A 15,422-nucleotide genomic window follows, 5' to 3' on the forward strand; every position below is an offset into this window, starting at 1 on the left:
GGAGACAAACTGAGTTTGTGAATTCTTTTGCCATACCCACCTGGGGACCCTAATATCATTGGGGTGTCTTCCACCTCAACAAAAACACCAACTCAAAAGAGGACAACAATGTCAAAATCCCTACATGCAAAGCTTCAAAAGGGAATATGAATTGGTCTCAAGGCCCAAAAGTTTTCTTAGAAGGACTCAAAAGAATTTTAAAAATCAAATAAGAGAGGCAGAAAAATTGGGGAGGAAATGTGTTCTGCAAGAGAAAAGAATAAGAAGTGTTATGCCATAGTTTCCTTGAACTGTTCTACCTCAGTTTCCCTACATTAATTTCCCTCAATTATATCTCCATTTCCCAGAGTTACACTGTCCCAACTTTTTTCCTGTCCATTGGGGCTGTACTATCCATTCTACACATTCCAAAGGATAAGATTATCTCAGATACCTAATTGACATCTTTACTTCTGTTTGTTCAGACATCCTGACTTTGACCTCCCAGTTAATAAGAATTTGTAGTTTTTACTCCCATCCTACTAGGACTGAATTTATGGTTCATCCCTGAAAATTCCCGCTCTTTGCCTCCTGCCTTTGTTTCTCTTCTTACTAGAGTCCTATTAAAAAAAACCTTGGAGTCTCACATTCACTGCTGGAAACTTTGAGATGAAAGTCCTGTCCAGTCAATCAATTAAGCTCTCCAATAAATAAAATATTAAAACTCTCTAATCTCTATCTTGCCTCAGTGTCTCTGGTATTACAGATGGACAAAAATTAACTGAAGAAAACAATTCATTAAAAAATACAGTTGGTCAAATGGGAGAAAAAAATATCCACTGAAGAAAATAACTTAAAAAAGGCGAATTAGCTAAAGAGAAAAGGAAATACAAAAACTAATTGAAGAAAATAATTCCTTAAAAATAAGAATTGAGTAAATGGAAGCTAATGGTTCTATTAGGCATCAAGAATCAGCCCAACAAAATTAAAAGAATGAAAAAATAGAACAAAATATGAAATACTTTATTGGAAAAATGTTATGCCACAGTTCTGTTTCCATAATTATTCTACCCAGTCCTCACTCAGTTTCCCTGCTTCTCAGTCTTGCAAAACCTCCCCTCCCTCTTTAACAGAATATTTGATAAGGATAAAAGATCTTGTGTTTTAGAATATCAAGATGCCTCTCCCCATCTCTGGGGTTTCTCCACCCATTAGGTCATCCCATCCCCCATGCCCTGTCAGAACTGGATTGTCAAAGTCCCATTCTGCTCTCAGTACCCTGACTCTGCCCTTACCTCAGTTTACCCCAAGTCTGAGCAATATATATATACATATATATATATATATGTATATATATATATACATATATATATATATATATATACATATATATATATATATATATATATATGTCATTGAGAACTCTAATTGTTTGCTGGATTCTTGGAGATCATAGTCTCATTCAGCCCTGGGACCAAACCATAGATCCATTTGGTCCCAATGTGTCTCTCCATTTAATAAATTATTAAATACTCCCTAATCTCTATCTTGCTCAGTTTCTCCGGCATTACAAAAACAACTGACCTAGAAAAGAGACCTAGGAGAGATAACTTAAGAATTATTGGATCACTTGAAAACTATGATTTAAAAAAAAAAAAGAAAGAAAGAAAAAAAGGAACCTGGACAGTATCTTCCAAGATATTTTCAAGGAAAACTGCCCTGATATCCTAAAGCCTAAGAATAAAATAGTCATTGGAAGAATCTACTAATCACCTTCTGAAAGAGATCCCAAAATGAAAATAAGGAATATTTTAGCCATATCCATAATTGTCAAGTCAAGGAGAAAATACTGCAAACAGTCAGAAAAAGGCAATTCAAATCAAATTACCAGGATTGCACAGGATTTAGCAGCTCCCACATTAAAAGACTGGTGAGTTTGGATTATGATATTCCAGGCCAAGGAGCTTGGATTTACAACTAAGAATCAATTACCCAGTGAGATTGAGTATGATTTTTTAGGGGGAAAGATGGGCACTTACTGAAATAAGGAACTTTTCTAATTTTACCCAAACTATACCTAAAGGGCTATAAAATTGTGCATACCCTTTAATCCAACAATACCATTTCTAGGTTTGTTTCCCAAAGAGATCATAAAAAGGGGGAAAGAATGCACAAGTAAAAAATATTTATAGCACCTCTTTTTTGTGGTAGCCAAGAGTTGGAAATTTGGATCTATCATTTGGAAAATGGCTGGACAAGTTGTGGTAAATGAATGTAAATGAATACTATTATACTAAAGAAATGATGAGCAGGTGGGTTTCAAAAAAATCTGGAGAGACTTACATGAACTGATACTAAGGGAAGTGAGCAGAACCAGGAGAATATTGTACACAAATAACAGAAAGATTAAATGATGGTCACCTATGATAGATTTAGCTTCTCACAGCAATATGATGATCTAAGACAATTCCAAAAATCCACATCCAGGGAAAGAACTGTGGAGTCTGAATGTGGATCGAAACAGACTATTTTTACTTTTGGGATTTTTTTTTCTTTCTCATCATTTTTATTGCTTCTCCTGAAAAGTGTTTTCAAGGAATATATATATGAAGACCAGAGCAGAAGTGAAGGGTGATGGGAAGGGGCCTAAAAGAAATGGGGTTCAATCTGTTAAAACAAGGTGTCTGCCTATTGAGGACAAATAGTCAACATGATACAACTATTATGCTTGAGTATCATGACTCCAGACCTGGGATCAAAGTGTTGGCTTTCAATCTCAGTTCAGCTATTTCCTCTTCTTGTGACTTAGGGGAGGTCACTGGATCTCTGTAGGGGTGACCACCTCCATAGACCCTAGATCTACAGTTGGAAGGAATCAGGAGTCATTTTGTCCAAATCTCTCAATTTACAGGTGAGGAAACTGAGGTCTAGGGAGTTTCAATGATTTGCTCAAGAGATAAAACTCATCAAGGCCAACCCTAACTATGATTCCTATAGCATAGAAATATCATTGGCTATCTCTTGAAAGAATCCTTTGGATCTAGTTGAGAAGCTTCACAGAAGAGTGAAAGAGTACTAAATTATGAGATCTACCCATAAGATCTGTTCCTATCCATCCTACCTCTGACACCGCTGAGCAACTCTGGACAAATCATTCAAACTCTCTGACCCTCGATGTCTTCATGAGTAAATGGAGATCTATCTTTTGGAGAGGTTGTAAAAATGGAATGAAATCATGTCTGTAAAGTATTTCAAAAACTTTTACATGCTATTAAGGTGTAGCCATTATTATTGGAAACTCTTCAGTGATGTTTCAGTGATATGATCTAACCAGAGAACTGAAACATTTGAAAGTTGAAAGGGATCTATCTCATCTAATAGAGTCCAACCCATATTTGAAAAAGGAAACCCACGAGCCTATAGAAGATCAAGACCTCTTTCCTTTCTGTTGGTTGTCTATCTATCCCTTTAATGATATAGTCTTCATAACTTAAAAAGATGATCCTACATAATGACCTTAGTAAGGAAAAATAATTTAGAGTTCACTTAAGACACAACAAATCCTCTTTCCCTTCCCAGTGGGCTCCTGACTCATCTGAAAAACTTGTAGAGTCCTTTGGACTTATGGCTCTAACTGGGTGGTACCCCCAGGAAGGGTAAATAACTCAGGGTTATTTACTAAAGAGCCAAGTGGCCCTTTCTATCTGACAGGCCAGCTATTTATTTCCCTCTTACAAATCTGAGCAGTCCCCATGACTTTTGAGTACTATTCTGGATCGGCCTGCCCACATGAGAAAAACTGATTGGAGTTCCTTCCTCTACATTGAAACTCTTTTGCCTTGACTCTTGATAAATAATTCTGCTTGCTGCTCCTTTTTAGTTCTGTCTTCATTAACCTCTCCTCTCCTTTGGCTCTTTCCCCTCATTGTTTTTCTGCTGGTCTCTGTATTGTCAGTGATTCAACACTCTATTGCTGGTTCTGCCGGTTTCTTCTTTGATCCAAATCCCTGGGGTTTGCCAATCCCATCAATATTTACTCAATTGTGGCTTCCTGACACCATGCCTGGTGCTTCAATTTTCTTCATCACTCTTTGCAGGTGCTTACCATCATGACTCTACCTTCAAAGGGCAAAGTCCTGAGGTCTTTCTCATTGCTTTTGAGGTCCTCCTCAGGTAAGCACAGCTAATTGAGTTCCCCTCACATTATCCCAGGAAATGGCTCTAGTTCTTGAGAACAACAACCCTTTCAGAATGAAATAGTAATTGAAAGAACAACTCTATAGCTTCCTAACTCTTTCCCTCCCAAGGATACCATATTTTTAGGTTCTTTTATACACTCTTAGGTCCCATAGCCCCATTGTCCACATAAAAGATTTCCACAGGAGCCCAAAGCCTTGGTTTCTCCCTCTTGGTCGAGTTGCCACCAAATGATCTCATTTTCCCCAGCACCTGAGCAGTTATGCTTCATACCAAGTCAGAATCTCTGCCTGAGATTTTTGGGATCTTATAAAAGTACTGGAAAGTAATGACCTTTTGCTGACTCCTAAGAATCAATGAATATAGAGAATACAGAAAAATATAGAAGGATTTTTCCCTTATTTAAAAATAGTATTTTATTTTTCCAAATATACACAAAGATCATTTTCAGCATTCATCTTTACAAAACTTTGTGTTCCAAATTTTTCTCCTTTTTTCCCCTCCTCTTCCCTCCCCAAGGCAGTAAACAGTATGTTATAGGTTAAACATGTACAATTCTTCTAAATAAATTTTATGGAAAATTTTATATTGATGTAAAGGGAAGTGAGCAGAACTAGGAGAATAATACATATGACGACTAAAACAATATAGATGGAAAGAACAACAAAAATAAAAACTGAATGCTGGGTAATAATAATGACTAAGCTTGACCCCAAAGAAGAGGCAGATATTTCTTCCTTGATTCCGGAGATAATTGCCTAAGGGTGCTAAAAATTATTTATAAGATTGGATTTATTTAATGCATTCATTACCTGTGTTTGTACCTTTTCTCTTTCTTTTCAATCATCAATTAATCAACAAATATTTAGTAAGTGTGTACTGCACTACCCAGCAGGCATTATGCTAAGCAATAATTTTAGAGGGGGGAAAGGGAGAGAGAAAAGGAGGGGAATGATAAAACAAAAGACATCCCACCACTTTTCTGTTGATTTTTCCACACTCCTCTGTAGCTACTCTCAAAATATCAAAATGGAGCTGGAATTTCTTCCAACAATGAAAATTGCAGCCCATGAATGCCAGCCCATCCTGTTTGATTCTCATCCATGATCACCAGAGCCATCCACCCCAGCTGCTGCCTTCCCTCTCTGGCTATATTTCCAGAAAGCACCCTAGGCAATTGGGTAGGCAGAGAACTGGGCCTGAAGTCAAGAAGGTCTGGGTTCAAAGTCGGCCTCAGATACTGGCTAGCTGTGTGACTGGACAAATCACATTTCCTTCTTTGTAAAACGGATAGCACTTCTCTCAAAGGGTTGTTATGAGGGTAAAACAAGATTATGATCAACTGTGATAGACTTGGCTCTTTCAACGATGTGGTGATTCAAGGCAATTCCAATAGACTTGGGATAAAAAGTGCCATCCATATCCAGAGAATTGTGGAGACTGAATGTGGATCAACGCGCAGGATTTTCACCTTTTTGTTGTTTGTTTGCTTGTTTTTTGTTTTTTTTTTCTTTTGTGTTTTTTCCCCTTTTGCTATGATTTTTCTTGCACAGCATGATGAATATGAAAATATGTTTAGAAAAATTGCACAGGTTTAACCTCTATCTGCTTGCTGTCTTGATGAGGAGAGAGAGAAGAAAAATTTGAAATACAAGGTTTGCAAGATGAATGTTGAAAACTACCTTTGCATGTATTTGGAAAAAATAAAATATTAATTTGGAAAAAATAAAATATTAATTTGGAAAAAGCGGGGGGGGGGGGTGTTGTGAGAATCAAATGTGGTAACATTTGTAAGGTACTCAGCACATAGTAGGTACTTAATAAGTATTTATTTCCTTCTTTCTTTCCATCTACTCTATATGTATTTTATAGATACATAATAATGCATGTTATCTCTCCCATTGGAATATGAGTTCCTTGAGGGACAGGGACTATGCTAGCCTTTCTTTGTAACTCCAGAGTTTAGCACAGTACTAAGCACATCATAAGCCCTCTTTTTACTTTCTATCCATTGAATTTTCTTTTTAAATATTTTGTGCATGTTTATACATCTTTGAATTGTTTTCATTACCTTGAATTCTATCTTGTTTCTATCTTTGTTTCCTCTACTACTTTAAGGCTGGCAAATAGGAAGCAATTAACAAATGCCTGTTGAGTGGTTGCTTGCTTGAACAATCCTTGACATAATCCTCTATTTCTTAAGTCCCAACAAATGTACCATTAATACTTTGTCAATCTGCTTCAATTGCTCTCATTTATATGGTGCCTCTGGATAGACACACTGATAGACCAAATAATTTATTCTAGTCACTACTATAACCATAATATTCTAGTGACTTGCTTCTCTTTTACTTTTTATTTACCTTTACTATTTATTTATCTTAACTTCTTATTTATCTCATATGTCGCTCATTTATATCTAGCTGATGTTGTTGTCTCCCCCTTCTTCCCCCTATTAAATTGTGAACTCCTTGAGGGCAGGGAATGTCTTTTCCTTCATTTTGTATCCTTAGCTCTTAGCAGTGTCTGGCACATCGTAGGTGCTTAATAAATATTTATTGACTGACTGATGACCCTTTTATCTTTCTGACCATGCCCAGGTGATTCAGGATTCTTCCCACAGAATGGCATTATTGGATCCTAAATCTAGTGCTGGCAGATCACTCCAGAGGTTATCTTGTCAACCCCCTCATTTTAAAGAGGAAGAAACCAATGTCCAGGCCCAGTAGTTGCAGGTTGTTTGTATGTTGGCTATATACTGATGTGTCTCCTTCTTTGACGTGAACTTCTGTTCCCTTCTCCCCAGTTCACTTGTTTTCCTCCTCATTTTGGAAAAGGAACCCAGATTTTGTCTGTAACTGTGATGAATACTCTGTAAGAGGCACATTCTCATCTCCTATCACTACCAAGAGATGGTTACTGAGATGCTCCAAGGAACATCACTAGATGTGCAAATAAGGCAAATACAAAGTGTAATTCCTTCTAAAGACAGTTAGCATATTGGCAACAAGCCCCAGACCAGAAAGGATGGCACCTAGGAGTTTTTGCATATTTCTAAAGGACCAACCCCAATAGGGACATCTATTTGGGTCCTTGGTGGACCTATTTGCATGGAGGTGAACAGAACTTTCCCCATAGTGGTAAAAATGAGAGGGATACTCACTGAAGAAGGTTCATTGATACTCTCTGAGATCATCTAGCCATCCTAACTGTTAATCTTTTTTGGGTCATGAACCCTTTTGGCAGTCTGGAAAAGCCTACAGATCCTTTTCCAGAATAAACACTTTTAAATGCATCAATAAAATATATGGGATTACAAAAGAAGTCGATTCTATAAAAGGGCAGTTATCACTGCATTAAAACAAACAGGCAAGTGCTCACACTTCAAAGAACTCAGGGAAACAAGCCTTCAGTGTGTCGTGGATATATCCACCATTATACTCTGAGCCAACTGATCCTGATTCAGAACGGACAACTTTAGTTAACCCACCTGTAAGACAAGGAGTTTGGACTTGATAACTTCTGACGTCCCTTGCAGCTCTACCTCTATGAGCTTATCCTTTCAGAGAGAGCCTAGTAAGAGAAACTAAAATAATTCCTAAGATATATTACCTATATGTCCCCACGCAGCCATCCCCAAAGGACCGTAGATTTTGAGTTGAGACCTGGAAAGTCATCAGGTCCAACCTCTGAAGGCTGGTGAGGGACTGAGGCCCGGAGATGCCCTTGTTCATTTCCTTGATAATAACCCAGTGACCACAGGTGATACAACTGCTCAATGACCGATTGTTGCATGGCCACCATGCAAACTTCCTGTGTGATCCTAAGGAAGTGTCTGGGTCTAAGATTACTCAACTATAAAATGAGAAAACAAGACATCTAAGATCTCTTCCCGTTCTTAGTCTGCTGTTTATGAGCCTTTAATCAGATTCGGTTATGAAAGGCACAACCACACGCCCTCCAGCAGAACGTCTTGTGCAAGACTTTTGCTGTGGTTAGGACATTTCTCTCCCTTGGTGCCCTATCCTCCATGCAGCAGGTCCAAGTACCCATGGACACCTGGGGAAAAGATCCATTTTCCCATCAATTTCCAGATGGTTTCTGTGCAGATGTAGTGCACATAGTTCCCACATGGTGGTGATCTTGGCCCCTTAGCAACCACAAATTACCTAAATAGATTTAAATGAATTAATGTCTACATTTGAATCAAATAGCCTCGATTCACTTGCTTCAATTCACCTACTTCATTTGAGACACACCAAAGGATGGAGAATATGGCTGGCGCCGGCATGGTGGAAAGGATTTTAGCATCAGAAAATCTGGATTCGAATTCCAGGTCTGCTATTGATCACCTTTAGCAAGTTCAATCCCCTCTTTTTCCTCACCAATCAAATGAGACTAAATCTGTAATTCTATGATCCAGAATCCATAGTTGATGAAAAATCCATTGGGTATTCATTCTCTATTAACTCAGCTCTGGCTCTAGGATTACTTCTTTTTTTTTATTAATTTTATAATTATAATTTTTTAACAGTACATATTCATGGGTAATTTTTTACAACATTATCCCTCACACTCCCTTCTGTTCCGATTTTTCCCCTCCTCTCCACCCCCTCCCCTAGATGACAGGCAGTCCCATACATGTTAAATGTGTTATAGTATATCTCTAGGATTACTTCTTAAGAAGTCTCAAAACATCAGAATACTAAAAGGTGAGCTCAAATGATCCCAAACTGAGAAAGAATAGCAACTATGAGCCTGATCCCAAACAGCAAAAAACTCAGTTATAATCCTCTTTATATAGGCTATACATTTAGCAAAACTGGGCATCAAACTTTATGAAACCGGTTCTAGTAATAATAATAATAGTGCAATTACTTTGAAGGAACAAAAGGCCTAAATTTCAAAGGAAATAATGAAAAACCTAGGAACAAATTAGAAACCACAAAGTACTACTCCATGTTTGCTCGTACTAAAAAGATACCAAAAAAGATGATATAAAAACAAATTTCCCTTTCTCAAAGAAAATAATGGTAAAAACTAGAACTAGGGAATAGTATATCCAGGTTTCAAATTATATAATGAGTTGTAATGATCAAAATTGGTTTTGGTTATTTTTTTAAAATAAGTTATGAAAAGATTAAAAAAATTATCAAAGTAAAAAAAAAGTGTTGGGTAACCCTGAAAAATATACATTTCTTAAGGCATGACCCTCCTTTCAACAATAATTATTGGGAAAACTGGAAAGTAGTTTGGCAAAAATCAGGTTTAAACCAATACTTTATACTATACACCACAATAAATTTAAAATGATTGTGAAATGTAAAAACAAAGGTGATACGCTAAAAATATTAGAAGACAATGAGCACAGGCACCTTCCAAAGTTATGATTTGAGGGATGATTTATAGCTAAACAAGAGATAAAGAACACAAAAAATAAAATAGATAATTTTGAATATATAAAATTGAAAAGATTATAGATCAAGTAAAAGTCAATGTTGACTAGTAGTTGTTCTTCATTCTTGAAAAGGACCAAAATCGCACTACTATGTTAGAAACAAGTCCAACTGGGGCTGATCAGATCAAATCGAGCTTAGAATGCTCTGCCACAGATCAGACACAAATAGTCCTATTGAACATTTAGGAGGGCTTTTCTAACTTTGCTCATCTTGCATTTCTTCTCAGCTAATTCAATTTTGCTTTGCTCATAGAGCTAAGCTTCTTCTCTATGAGGGCATGCCATGCTGGGTGGTCATGTGCCAATATCTCCCATGTCATATAATCAATTCTAAAGTTTTGTTTTGTTTTTTTTCCCCAAGTTTATTTTATTTAAGGAAACAGAATAAGAAAAACAGAAAAGGAATACAACACAAAAAGAAACAAAACATTGTCATGTGCCCAGTAGTACATCAAGGAGGATTCAAAATATGTAACAAAAACAAGTTCAAGAAAGTATATATGTGCTTATATATATATGTATGTATGTGTGTGTGTGTGTGTGTGTGTGTATATATATATATATATATGTAGAAGGAATTATATTCATGAATGTCCATCTTTTCTTTACTTCCTAATAGTTTTTTTGTTCTCTGCTGCATATCTTTTTTACTTTATACTTCCCCCCCTTTCATTTCTCCACCATCCCTAAGCAGGCTATAGTTAAGAAAAAAAAAAAAATATATATATATATATATATATATACACACACACACACACACACACATATACATATACCTACACACATATATGCTTTCCTATCTCGGCTGATTTTTTGTTTTAATTCTGGTCCCAATTTGCCTTGCTATGACTTAACCTCTCCCCCCACTCACGAATCCCCCTCCTTGTTTTCTTCCCTCAATCCTTTGTTTCTCTGTCTGCACATCTTTCCCCCCTTATATGTTTAGAGATCTTGGAGGGTATTATATGGTATATATGTATTAAACCTATTCCCAATGTAAGTTTTTAGAACTACAAGCCCCTCCCCTTCTAATGCCTCTGTATACTTCCTCTGCAACTCATTTGCATGACAATTACTATTTTTACCTTAACTCTGCCCCAATCTTTCTTTTGAGCTACCCTATTGTGGATGTCTGTAATGTTCAGGCTAGCTTTCTGGAGGCCCTTGGCGGAGTCCTTGGTCTTGGTGGAGAAGTGATGAAGGCAGAATAGCCACCAGGAGAATGGTCAAAGATAGAATGTCTCTCTTTCAGTCCTTCTTAGCTCTTATATACCCTATTACAATTATATCATTACAGCATACTATGTATGTGTGAACTAGAGAACCATAACATCACCATACTAAGTACGAAGTATATATATAAAGTAGGAAACCATCTTCCCATCAATTCCACTGAGTTAACGCCGTGTTTCAAGTATACTTCTCCAGAATTTTGCCCTCTACAGATGTCAATATTAAATATATTCTATATATTTCCCACATAAAAAAAAAAACATAATTTGTCCATGTTGAGTTCCTTGAAATTGATCTCAAATGTTGGCTCTTATATTAAGTTCAGGTTTGGTTACTAGAAAGTCCTGAAAATCTGCAAGTTCATTGAATGTCCATTTTCTTCTCATTCAATATTATGGATAATTTTGCTGGATATGATATTTTTGGCTGTAGGCCTAATTCTTTTGATTGTTGATAGATATGATTACAGGATCTGTGGTCTTTTATTGTGGTTGCTGACAAATTCCGTACAATCATAATTGTAGCTCCATCATATTTGAATTGTTTTTTTCTTGTTTCTTGCAAAATTTTCTCTTTGATCTGGAGATTTCAAAATTTGGCAATAATGTTCCTATGTATTTTCGACAAAGGATCTCTTTGAGGTGGTGATTAGTGGATTTTTTCTACTTTTACTTTCCCCTTATGTTCTATCACTCCAGGACGATTTTCTTGGATTATTTCTTACGTTATTGTGTCAAGGTCCTTTTTGGGGGGTCACAAGTTTCAGGAAATTCAATTATTATATTTTCTCTTCTTGAATGGTTTTTATTTTTTTCTTTAGTCTTTCCTAATGTCTCTCATTTGATTTCTGAATTCTTTTTTTGAGTTCTATAAATTCTCTCTGGGCAGAGTCATTTCACTTTACTTTTTGAGGTAGAGGTTATTTTTACTAAAGTGTCCTCCTCTGAAAATGAACCCTGATCTTCCCTGTTCCCATAGGTGGGGTTCTTTCTTCTTTGTCAGCTCATTTTTTTTTAATAAGAGTTATTAGTGGGATTGGGGATAGTGTCTCTGGCTTCACTTCAGTTCTCTCTCCTGGTCAGGAACCCTAAACCAAGAGCTCCAGTTTCCTGCAAATGCCTGTAGCCAGCAGCATCTGCACTCACGGGTGTTCTGATTCTTTCTCACCCAAGGCCTCTGCAGCACAGCTGGCCCTGGAGTTCCTAATCAGCAGAGGTTCACTCAATCCTCCAGGACTCAGACCCTGACTTAACAAACATTCCAGGAGGTGAAGGTCTCTGTGGTTCCTGTGGAGACTCCAGCCACATCCAGCTAGCTCCAGAGCTCCCCACTAGTTGTTTCTAGGGAGCTAGCCCTGAGGTGTTTGGACTTCACATGGTAATGGGGAGCCCATCTTTCTTTAGATATTCTCAGGTTGCATTTGGAGGACCCTGTTCTGCCCCAAGTCTTATTTTTTAGCAGTCTATTTTCACCTTGAGAAGCAATTTTTTTTTCTATTTATGGGGGAAATCTAGAGAGTTTGAAGTTTACCAACCTACTCCACCATCTTCCCAGAATCCTCCTCAATTCTAAAGTTCTTGAGAACTTAAGAGTGTCCTTGTATCACTTTTTCTGACCACCTTGTGAGTGCTTGTGCTTTGTGAATTCTCCATAAAATTACTTTTTTGGCAAGAGTAGATTTGGCATTTGAACAATATGGCCAGCCCAAAGGAGTTGTGCTCTCTGCAGTAGACTTGGAATATTCGGTAATTTACTTTGAAAAAGGACCTTGGGGGGCAGCTGGGGGGCAGCTAGGTGGCGAAGTGCATAGAGCACCAGCCTTGAATTTAGGAGGACCCGAGTTCAATTCTGGTCTCAGACACTTAACACTTCCTAACTGTGTGACCCTGGGCAAGTCACTTAACCCCAGCCTCAGGGGGGAAAAAAAAAAAAGAAACAAAGAAAAAAAAGAAAAAGAACCTCGGTGTCTAGTATTTTATCCTCTCAGGTGATCTTCAGAATCTTCCTAAGACAATTCAATTGGAAGTGATTATTTCCTGACATGGTGCTGGTATACTGTCCAGGTTTCACAGGCATACAAAAAATTAGATCAGTACAATGGCTCTGGAGACCCTCAGTCGGGTGGTCAGTCTAATCCAAGCCTCCCAGAGCTGAGCCGACTCTAGCAATGCATGCATCAACCTCAATATCATATGTACAATTCTGGAAAGTAGCCTACCAAGGTAAATGAACTTATCCCCTGCATTCAAAACTTTGCCATTTGCTGTTCATTGATGGTTCTACATATGGATGATGTGGTGCTGGCTGATGGAGTACCTATGTTTTCTCGGTTTTAGTTGTTAGGCCAAAATTAGCACAAGCAGCAGAAATTGATCCATACTTTGTTGCATCTAAGCTGCAGAGGCTGTATTGAGTGTGCAATCATCCTGCAACAAAAATCAATGTAGCTAGGATTAAAAGGGGGGGAAAAAAGCTATTGGAAAATATTTTTGCATTAAATATCTATGATAAAGGTCTAAATACTAAAGATATATAAAAATATACAAATTTATAAGAAAAATGGATGACTCATCAAAAGGGATACAACTAATTAGTCATAAGAACTGCAAACTTTTTAAGAATCTTGTGAATAATTATTCCAAATCATTAAATAATGAAAAGTAATGTAAATCAAAACAAGTTTTCTAGCAGTAGTGTGTGTGTGTGTGTGTGTGTGTGTGTGTGTGTGTGTGTGTGTGTGTGTGTGTGTGTGTGTGTGTTAGAAAAGAACTAGAAGTAAAGCAGAAGCGCATCGTTTCAGGAATGACCAATCTAGTATCAAGGGTTCTCAAACTACGGCCCTTGGGCCAGATGCGGCCTGCCAGGTTATGGCAAATGGGCTGAGGGGTGGAGACAAGAGTGTGAGTTTTTGTTTTTACTGTAGTCCGGCCCTCCAGCAGTCTGAGGGACAGTGAACTGGCCCCCTATTTAAAAAGTTTGAGGACCATTGTGTACATGAATGAAATAGACTTACACCCTTGTAAGAGACATGCAAAAGGAAAAATTCAGAGAAACATGGGATACTGTGCCTGAACTGATGCAGAATGTAATAAAAACAGAACCAAAATGACCGACCAAAAGAGGCTGAGCCCTGTGATTAGAATGAGCAAGCTTGACCCTGGAGGTCTGAAAAAAATGCAATACTCTCCTTCCATTGCAGAGGCAGAGATCTGTCTCTTAGGAATATTGCTCACTATCAGACAATGTCAATGTATTAGGTTATTTGGAGTTTGTTTTTTGCTGAATTATTTTTTCTTTTTAAAAAAAATCTTTGCTATAAGATACAGCTCTCTTCTAAGGCTGATATAAACACAAACAAGACTGAAATAAAAATAAAAATCATATTTAAAAATAAAAAAATTGTTTATTGAAAAAAAATTTTATGTCCCACAAACATCCATTGGATAATGCCAGTCTCCTGCTTTTATATCAAACAATTTAGAATTCCCCAGGGTCCTCTGACAGGAGGATCAGGCAAGTTAATTGCAGAACCCACAGCCACAATTCCAGTTCCTATGAGACAATCATGGAGGCCACCTGACTTGGACTATGTCTGTCCTATCCTGCATCAAGATACAGCCTTGCCTAGAAAGTCTGGGAAAGAATTGTGGCTCACCAACATTGCCCAGGAAAAATTGTTATTTTTGCTTTTTTAAGATTTTCAAAGAGTTTACAGAACTCTCATTTGATCTTTCAATAACACTGGTAGAAGTAATTATCCCTCTTTTGCAGATGAGGAAGCTGAAGCAGACAGAGGTTAAGTAACTTACCTAGGGTCACACAGTAAGTGTGAGACAGGATTTGAATCCAGGCCTTCCTGACTCCAAATCTGGTGCTCTATGTACTATGGCACCCAGCTACCTTAAGATCCTGGCACGGTGAGAAGGAGCCCTTCTTCTGTATCAGTTATTTCTCTGCCTGGTTGGAAAATTTGCCCCAAGGTGGAAAATAACAAATTAAGACGACTTGCTTCAATCCACAAGTGGCCTGAATTCTCTGCTATCACTCAAGCATTTTCTCAAGAAAGAGTTGCACAGTATCTCATCCTCTGTCCAGGCTATTGGCCTAAAACATATGACCCAAATCATATGGAATTCTTCCTCGGATAATAACTGGTAACCCCAAAGAGAGGCAGGATTATGCTAGCTGACATTCACATCGTACACTAAGATTTCTAAGTTCTTTGCATGGAATGTATAATGGGGAGGGTGACCAGTAAGGGCCCAGTCCTTGAAGGCAGTACAGATAGTTTCTCTCTGTATCCAATTTAATCACATGGAAACCTTGGTGGAGTCTTCCCCTGATCATGCACGCCTGAGGACTAGGAAAATGTTCTACCTGACTGCAGAGCTAGAACTCAGGAGCTATAGTACCCATCAAGGGGGTATCCCATCCATCTTTCTGACTCTTTTACTTCCTGGTGCCAAGTGGGCCATAGATTTCCAAGGAGGGCAGCGGGGGCCAGATGGCAACTCCCCTCCCCACACCTGGTCAGATGTATTCAGGGGGGTCTCCA

Source organism: Sminthopsis crassicaudata, chromosome 4 (genome assembly GCF_048593235.1).
Source record: "Sminthopsis crassicaudata isolate SCR6 chromosome 4, ASM4859323v1, whole genome shotgun sequence".
NCBI lineage: Eukaryota > Metazoa > Chordata > Mammalia > Dasyuromorphia > Dasyuridae > Sminthopsis > Sminthopsis crassicaudata.